The sequence below is a fragment of the Scyliorhinus canicula genome, chromosome 5 (assembly GCF_902713615.1).
Source record: "Scyliorhinus canicula chromosome 5, sScyCan1.1, whole genome shotgun sequence".
Lineage (NCBI taxonomy): Eukaryota > Metazoa > Chordata > Chondrichthyes > Carcharhiniformes > Scyliorhinidae > Scyliorhinus > Scyliorhinus canicula.
The window spans coordinates 30,446,319-30,454,790 of NC_052150.1; the positions used below are offsets into that span (position 1 = coordinate 30,446,319).

Sequence of the window (8,472 nt, forward strand, 5' to 3'; positions counted from 1 at the left end):
AGTGTTTTAATATGATTACAGTTGATTAAAGTCCAGCATTTTGCATTTTTTATATCTTCCTTCGTGTTGGGTTTTCATGTCTGCAGATTACTGGAAATCTCTGTCACACATCACACTTCCTTGATGGGGCCTTGTTTGCTGTCTCACCTTCACCTTGGAAGGTGGCCTCCATTTGAAAGCCGTTTTCCTCACAAATTACAGAATTTCAGTTGAAGATTTAAAAAATAATTTTTCAAAACATTTCACGACAGAGTTAAAGTCAGGGCTTAAGAGCTACGGTGGAGCTTTGTGGTAACAGTTCCAGCAGCGATGGAGTTAAAACACTCTGTGATGTTTAGCCCAGTGTTCAGATATATGTTTGTTCTTTGCTCGTATTTTGTGTTTCAGTGTTATTGGAGATTGTTCAAAGAGCTTTGGAGAAGAGGGTTTATCAGATCTATTTTCCACCCCGGGAGAATTTGATGATGGTTTAAAGGCCCATTGACCTCAGGCGGGAGTTTCCAGTCTCGGACGGGCGTGACCGGAAAATCTCACCCCTAGAATCATCTGTCTCTCTTCAGCTCCTTTGGTCCATGTCTTATTTCTTATCCTACTGAGGTTAGTAAAAGGGTTGCTAAGCTTTGACCTTTGTTTTATCTCTCTCATGGAGTTACAATTGATAGTTCTTTCAAGACAGGGTAATGCAGGATAGAGCACTCGGAAGATATTGGTGTGAGGACTGTCACAGCCCCCACCACAAAGGCAAGTCCATGTGCACATTGAAACATGTCTTCAATGTATCCACAGTGTAGTGCATAATCATAGGAGACCTGTCATGCGTCGCATTATGCCTTGGTTCTGCAGCAGTGAGAAAAGATACAGGTAGGTATCATTAGCCAAGGCAGCATAGGATAACCCTTACCATTAAGAGGTTAACAGAGATTCATCGCCTTCTACCCTGGAAAATGAGGAGAAATTCTGGTATTTCTGAGGATAAGGTTTCCTACTAATTTATGGCATATGGGCAATTGAAGATTGCTTTACTTTGGCGTGAGACAAGTCAAGTGCAGAACTTGGAGGATTTCTGACTACTAATATCATACCTTATTAGCCTGTCATTTTCATTCATTCTCCATTGCCAGGATGGGGCGGGGGAGGTGAGAGCATCTTTTACTTGGCCCCAGTTCCATCGGAATTTATCATGCATCTTAGCTGGGGCAGAACTCTCGCATGCCAGAACACTGCTATACTTCCAAAGAAAACACTGTGGGATTTGTAAACACCCACAACTCCCCCATTCCTCCCCATCCACAAGGCCATCTGTTTTGTTTTGCTTTTGATTTGTTCTCCTTTTAACACATTTTGATATCTTAACTTTATGTCACTATCAGTACCTTAGCCCTTAATGTTACCATTAACATCAATTTTGCCTTGTGTTCATGACATCTTGTCAATCTCTGCTCAGCTCCGACCTATCCTGAACCATCTATTCTGCCCCACCATCTCCACCCCCATCTCCAACTGTATAATCCATCACATTTCTACCCCTCTTCAGCTCTGAAGAAGAGTTACATGGACTCGCAATGTTAACTCTGGGGTGAATTCTCCGCCTCCCCAGCTGCATGTGTCTCAGTGGCGTGCTGCCGCCAGCAACGGGATTCTTCACTCCCACCAGCAGCCAATGGAATTTCTCATTGTGGCCACCCAAACGGCGTTGGGAAGCCCGCGGATGTGGGTGCACTGGCTGTGGAATGGAGAATCAGAACATTTTATGAACCTGTCACCAAATCCCTAGAGTCGCTGGGATCTTATAAACTCAATGCACTATTTGATCCATAGCAGTGCCTCCTTTTAACTGTTTTACAAAACACTTGCTCAGATCATTCCATTACCGCTTCGAAAAATACTTCCAGAGTCTAGTTGGTAAATTGATGTTCTGTGTTTGGGGTTAGTCCATTTCTCACAAAAATTATGCAACCCCCAGCTAGATGGTGTTGCCAATCGCCACCAGAGTCACCAAAAATGTTGCCAATTAATAATGATGCTCTTTAGAATCGCCAGGTATCAAATGATACTACCACACCGGATATTGATCAAAGGACCACACAACCAGTTAGTCAGTTCAAGTTCAAGGTTTATTTACACACAAGGATTACTTCGACATGCAACACAAAACACTACAAGTTAAACTACACCTAACAACTACAATAACCTACACTTAACTTCAGGGCAACCGGCTCTATGCAGATGGACAAGGCTTTTGTCTGGGTCTTGCGTGACTGGGTGGAAGAAGTGGCTCTGGGCTCATCCGTCTGGTAGTGATCATTGGTCTTGAACTAGTCTGTCTGGTCATTATGCTGCACTTGGGTTGGCATAGGCCGGATCCAAGAGAGACTGAGCACATGGCTGTGTCTCTTCTTATCCCTCTGGGACTTCGCGTTCTTCGGGGCGTTCCTTAACTTGGACCCAATAATTCGACAGGCTTTGATCACTGTCTTCGATTTTGGCCAATAAAGGGGCGGGTGCCTTGATGGCTGGGCATGTCCTTAACGGTCATTGACCATTGCTGTTTGGGCTCCCTGAGTAAAGGGAGTGGCGCCGATTAGTATTATTCTGTATGGATTACCTGAGTACAGTTCTTTTGTTCTGGAGAAATGGGCCATTAGAATGCAAACTAGCAGTGGTTTCGATCGCGTCTAGCTATCTGGGTTGCAAATACACACACAAGCTCTGAGTCTGTCTGAGTCCTGGGTTGGCCATAATTCCCATGGTCCTTTGCAGGTGGCCATCTGAGATGGCTACAATGGAAGAACCTAATAATGTTTATGCTCTTTAAGTGGCTTATTACTGATGATTAAAGGATCAGTACTGCAAATGTTTTATGATTGACAGGATTTATTTGTCCTTTCCATAATACTCTCACAAGTTGCATGTTTCTCAATTAAATTACGTGACTACTTCAATAGAAGTTTCAAATTAAGTTTTAAAATCGACAATTTGCCTGAAGCAAATGTAAATGTAATCCTCTACTATTCCACTCTGTGACTGTTAAACTTGTCCTCCCCCCTCTCCCCATGCTATACAAAATGCCATTTTAATTACAGAAACATGTGAATAATGTTATGAAATACACATGTCGCCAGTATATACTCAAGAAACGATATGATGTGACTGAAAACTTAAAACACAATTGTCACTTTGCCATTTAGTTCTGATTCAGTCTGGGTCACTTTTCCACTTTTTCTAAAATATTGTAACGCCCTGTCTTTGCTTTTATTTTGATAAATGGGACTGAAGTTTACCTTGAGCTTTCTGAAGCAGTTTGTTTAATACATGATTCAGCCTTCTTTACAGCCACCAGTTGGAAATGAAAGAGTGAGTGATTAGCTTTTGTTCCTGGAAAGGTTGCTGTCAAGAACAATCTGCTTTGATCAAAAACGGTTTAATTATCTGATTAAAACCTCGCAACTATTCTGTTAATTTGAAGATAAAACTTAGCTTTAAGTTTTAAAAATGCCCCAAGAGAAATACGTGAGAGATCCAGATATACAAATTGATAATTAGAGTCCAGACAAAGATCTCAAATATGCAACATAAATAAAAGTCATGATCACAGAAACATCATAACATGGTGACCTGATCCAAAAAGCAATAGATAACATGAAACTTTCCTGGAAGTCATATTAATTCCCACATTTAAAATATAGCTGTGAAACAGATTACATAGCAGAGAAAAACATTTCAATTTAAAACGTGAAATCATTTTTCATGTTCGTCTTATGTAAAAGCTTGTACATATTTAGCAAATTTGTTTAATATGTAGTGCCTTTGAAAAATTTCACATTCGATAACTATACCAATTTTCATCACATAAGCTGGACTGTTGAATTATCATGCATCTGATTGGCAAAGATAAAGTCTGTCCATGTAATGTTTATACTTTTTATTCGACGTGCGTTAAGCCAACATTTTAAATGTAAAATAATGCTTACCACTCCAGACAATTTGCAGCTGTCCTGTAACAGGAGGTTCTGACACTCCAAGCTTGCAGGCAGCTTTCACATTAATAAAGCTGTGAGAAACTCCTCCTCCCTATTCTCACTACCAATACTAGTGAGCATCTCCCGGCAGCACCAAACAGGACCAATTAACCCTTGGCATACTGGCCGAATTTTAAAACCCAAACTAATGGAAGAGGCCACTTTAATAATGTCAGGATTGGCGAAGGACATCACTGGTCAAAATAAAAGCCAAATAATGTTTGGAGTCATGATTAACTTGTTCATTTTCAAGGGGCTCTTCCGGAGAAAACAGTCACAGATGGACTCTTGGTTGGATAAACAAGACTGGACTGTTTGAGGAACAATATTGGGATGCATTTTCCAGAGGGCCGGTGCAGACTCCTTCTGCACTGTAAATTTGTGGGAGCTACAAGTGACTTTAAGGGTCCATAATGATAACCCATTATATGTGCACTCACATGGTGTTTACACTTTTGAACAATACTGTAGCATCCAGCCTTTGCGTTTAATTTGGTACATGAGACTGAAGTGTAGAGTCAGCCTTCTGAAGGGTACACATTTGAAAATACATGTTTCGGTTTTTGCTTCAACTAGCAGTTGGGATGAAAGTGGGAGTGATGAGTAATGTGTTGGCTAGTGTAGACTTGAGGGATGAACAGACACTTCTGATGTACCATCAATTGGACGCGAGACACGATGAAAATCCAAACTGTGGCTTTAATCAGCTAGTTGTTAGCCCGGTGGTCGACTACAGAGAAAGGCCGACCGCCGGGAACCCTGGGTACTTATACCCTGCCTCAGAGGCGGGGTCTACTTGCCTCTTGACCAATTGGTGAGCAGTCACATGACTAGTCCCAGCCAATCAGACGAGAGGTACATGACCAGCCAGAGTCAATGGGAAACCAATGCTCTGCACCAATGGCAGTGCTCCCACTCATATCACCACAACTTCCAACACTGATGAAGGTTCAACTCAATTTTATTAACTAACTTCTAACTAACACGCGATGACTGTGGGTCTAAATGATGCTAACTTAAACTAGAGACTTAAGCCTTGTCTGAAATAGTTGATTCTCTCAGCACCTGGTGTGAGTCTGGTCTGGGCTGGATGAGTTCTTGTTACACTGAGAGGCAGCACCCAGAATGAGCGGGAACCATGGCGCCCTCTGCCTTTATAGTGTGTGTATTCTAACTGGTGATTGGCTGCGGTGTTTGTACATGTTGATTGGTCCCTGTGTGTGTCCATCAGTGTGTGTCTGCACCATGATATACTGGTGTATATTATGACAAGGAGCTTCTCTTTGAAAGGGTGGGCCGCCATATTGAGAGAGGGGCGCGTGCGCACACACATTGAGCATCTGCCAAACGCAGTTCATGGATGGTGTAAATCTCCATTTTTGAGACTGAGTGTGATAGCGGGTGACTCCGGCAGCAGCTTTCCCATTGGTCGGCATGGAAGGTCCCTTATCCACCATCAATCTTCACTGCAGACATTCTTGCCTCTCGAAAATCCAAGGTGCCTGGGAGCTACTAAGGATGTGGGAGTCACGGCAACTCCAGGGAACAGTGCACAAACATTCAAGATGTGCTTCCAATGGTCACACACCAACTTCATGTTGAGGGAATGGAAGCCCTCACAGTTGATGAACCTCAAGGGCTGCTGTCAAGGAGCCCGTACAACCACATGGATTTAGTCTATTGCTCCCTGCACCATAGAGATCTCAGGGATAGTGAGCCTGGCTATCATCATCCAGAACAAAGTTTACACCACTGTAAACGACACCTTCTGAATGCAACCATGTGTCACCAACTGAGAGATGCCACACATTTAATCCATGGGAGGACGCAGAGGCAAATAAATTAAGTGCAGGGGTAAGCCTCCAAATGCACAAGGTTATTCTTGGAGCATGTAGTATATGTGGTGGACGAGATCTCTGGACAATCACAGCCTTGCCCGGCATTCCTTTACATGCATTTTAGGTAGGAGAATCATGGACGATAGACCGTTGGTTTGGCGAGTTGCTGTCATCCACACAGTGAGCACAGTGGTATTGTTGGTGGATTAGCAATCGCAGGGTAATGTTCCGGTGACCTGGGTTCGAATCCTGCCATGGCAGCTTTGAATTCAATAAAAATCTGCAATTAAAAGTCGAATTATGACCATCAAATCCATTGTTAGGGCAGCACGGTAGCACAGTGATTAGCACTGTTGCTTCACAGCTCCAGGGACCCTGGTTCGATTCCCGGCTTGGGTCACTGTCTGTGCGGAGTCTGCATGTTCTCCCCGTATCTGCGTGGGTTTTCTCCGGGTCCTCCGGTTTTCTCCCACAGTCCAAAGATGTGCAGGTTAGGTGGATTGGCAATGCTAAATTTCCCTTTAGTGTCCAAAAAAAAAGGTTAGGTGGGGTTACTGGGTTACAGGGATGGGGTGGAGGTGTGGGCTTAAATAGGATGCTCTTTCCAAGGGCCGATGCAGACTTGATGGGCTGAATGGCCTCCTTCTGCACTGCAAATTCTATAATTATATGTAGCTTTTCAAATTTTGATGTGACCCTATTGAGTTGTGCCAATGCCTTTCAGAGCACTAAATTAGAAATTTGGCTTGCTCTTGCTTCCTGCCCAACAGGATCTGTGTCCTGTGTAATTGAGTTTGATTCAGTCCAGTGTCGCTGCACCAACAAGTGAGTAAGCATTCTAAGAAGGAGACCCAGAGGTCAGCTTTACAGTCCTCCCACACGTCACCATACCCCTCCCAGACAGAACCAATGGCCCTTTCGATTTTGGAAGATGCCATTTTACCTGAGTATCAAGATGGTGGTGCTACACTTGTGTTAAAGGATGGAGTTTGACCCTCTCTCCCTCATTGTCCGCATGCCTCTGATTTATCTGAAGCTTCACGATACCACCTGTTACTTTCCACTAATACTGGATTCTGTCATTGTGGTGGTGGACATTGCCAGACTGCCCACCCTAAGTCCATCACTGGCACGGCACCCTTGCCTCACCTCCATCTACCCCATCTGGAGGTCATGTGTACCATAACTTACAGGGGCTCCTTCCCCTTCATCCACCCCTTCCCATCCTCCACCCCCTCAACCCCCCAATGTCAGCTTCACATACCACTCCCAACCCCAAACAGTGTATCAGAGGCTGTATTCTCAGCACAGTGAAGGTTTAGAGAGATTGTGTTAATAGTGGGAGTGTAGCAGAAATGTTTTGGTGTTTAGGAAGGGGGTTGTAAAAATTATTAATTTTGGTCGAAAGAAAAACAGTCCTTAAGCTGCGCTTGCTCAGCCAACCCCAGCCAGCTCGCAAAAATGGCGCTGAGGAGACCGGCCCCAAGACTCGGGGATGCTGACCTAGGGAGGCTCCTGGATGTGGTGGAGGCCAAGAGGGATGTTCAGTCCCCATGAAGGTCCCGGAGGATGAGCCACGTGGCAGCCAGTGCTGCCTGGGACGAGGTGGTGGCAGCAGTCAGCTCAGGAACAGTGAATAGGAGGACTGGCCTCCGGTGTCGAAAGAACTTCAACTACCTACACCGGGATGCATGAGTGAATAGACACCAATGTCCCACACCCCAACCCCCCAAGGCAGCATCCCCCCAGGTGACCCCTAAACCTCCCTCCATCCCCTTCCCCCTTCAACCCTCCCTCCACCCACCCCTTCAACTCTCCCTCCACCCCAACACTCCTTTCACCCCCCTCCCTACAACTGTGACCACGCATGTGGCTAACAATGCCCTCTCTATGTCCCCTCAGGAAAAGCTCTCCCATAACCATTGGGAGAGGGCACAGACTGGCGGTAGAGTGCAGGACTTGAGAATCCTCACCTCCTTCGAGGAACAGGCCCTGGACATGACTGGTGTGGCCGAGGACAGGGCGGTCACCCACGCGGAGGCTGGCGGACGCCGCAGAGGTGAGGAACCACCGGGCTCCAGCTGGAGGACATGTCAAACGTGATTAGTGATTGCCTTACTGACTGACTGACCCATCCCTCCCACTGACCACATGTCCATTCTCCCGCAGGTCCAGCAGCCGACAGCACCAGTCCATTCCGGGTGGCCCCCTCTCCTGACTCCAGAGAGAACACGTTGGAGGAGAGCTCCGAGGATGCAGCTGTTATTGTCGAGGCACAGCTGTCATCCCCACCCTCCACCAGCACAGAGACACACACCTCGGTGGGAAATGTTAGTGGTCAGGCTTCTAGGGCACAATCTGGTGAGCAGCGCACTGCTGCTGATGTAGAGGCAGGAACCCCCAGGCAAGACAGCAGTCGGAGGTCTGCTGGATCTCCAGACCCAGCTGGGTCTCAGCCTGATGCTGAGCCTTTGGAACAGACTTACCCGAGGTTGATGGGAACGATAGGGACCAACCTGAACTTTCAGAGGGAGATGTCAGCGTCACTCCAGCAGACCCACAGTCTGTAATGGTTTTCATTGTAGATTCATTCATTCAGGTTCTCTGTAGGCTCA

General features: G+C 45.7%; 1 protein-coding gene across 1 annotated transcript in view; it reads right to left on the reverse strand.

Annotated features, from left to right (window-relative positions):
* Window positions 1–4,014, reverse strand: part of LOC119965889 (collagen alpha-3(VI) chain-like) — a 153,042-nt gene extending 149,028 nt beyond the window's left edge. The window contains exon 1 of the mRNA XM_038796854.1: window positions 3,972–4,014. The gene's annotated coding sequence lies outside the window, so the exon portion shown is untranslated. The remainder of the gene's footprint in view (window positions 1–3,971) is intronic.
* Window positions 4,015–8,472: the final 4,458 nt, after the last annotated feature.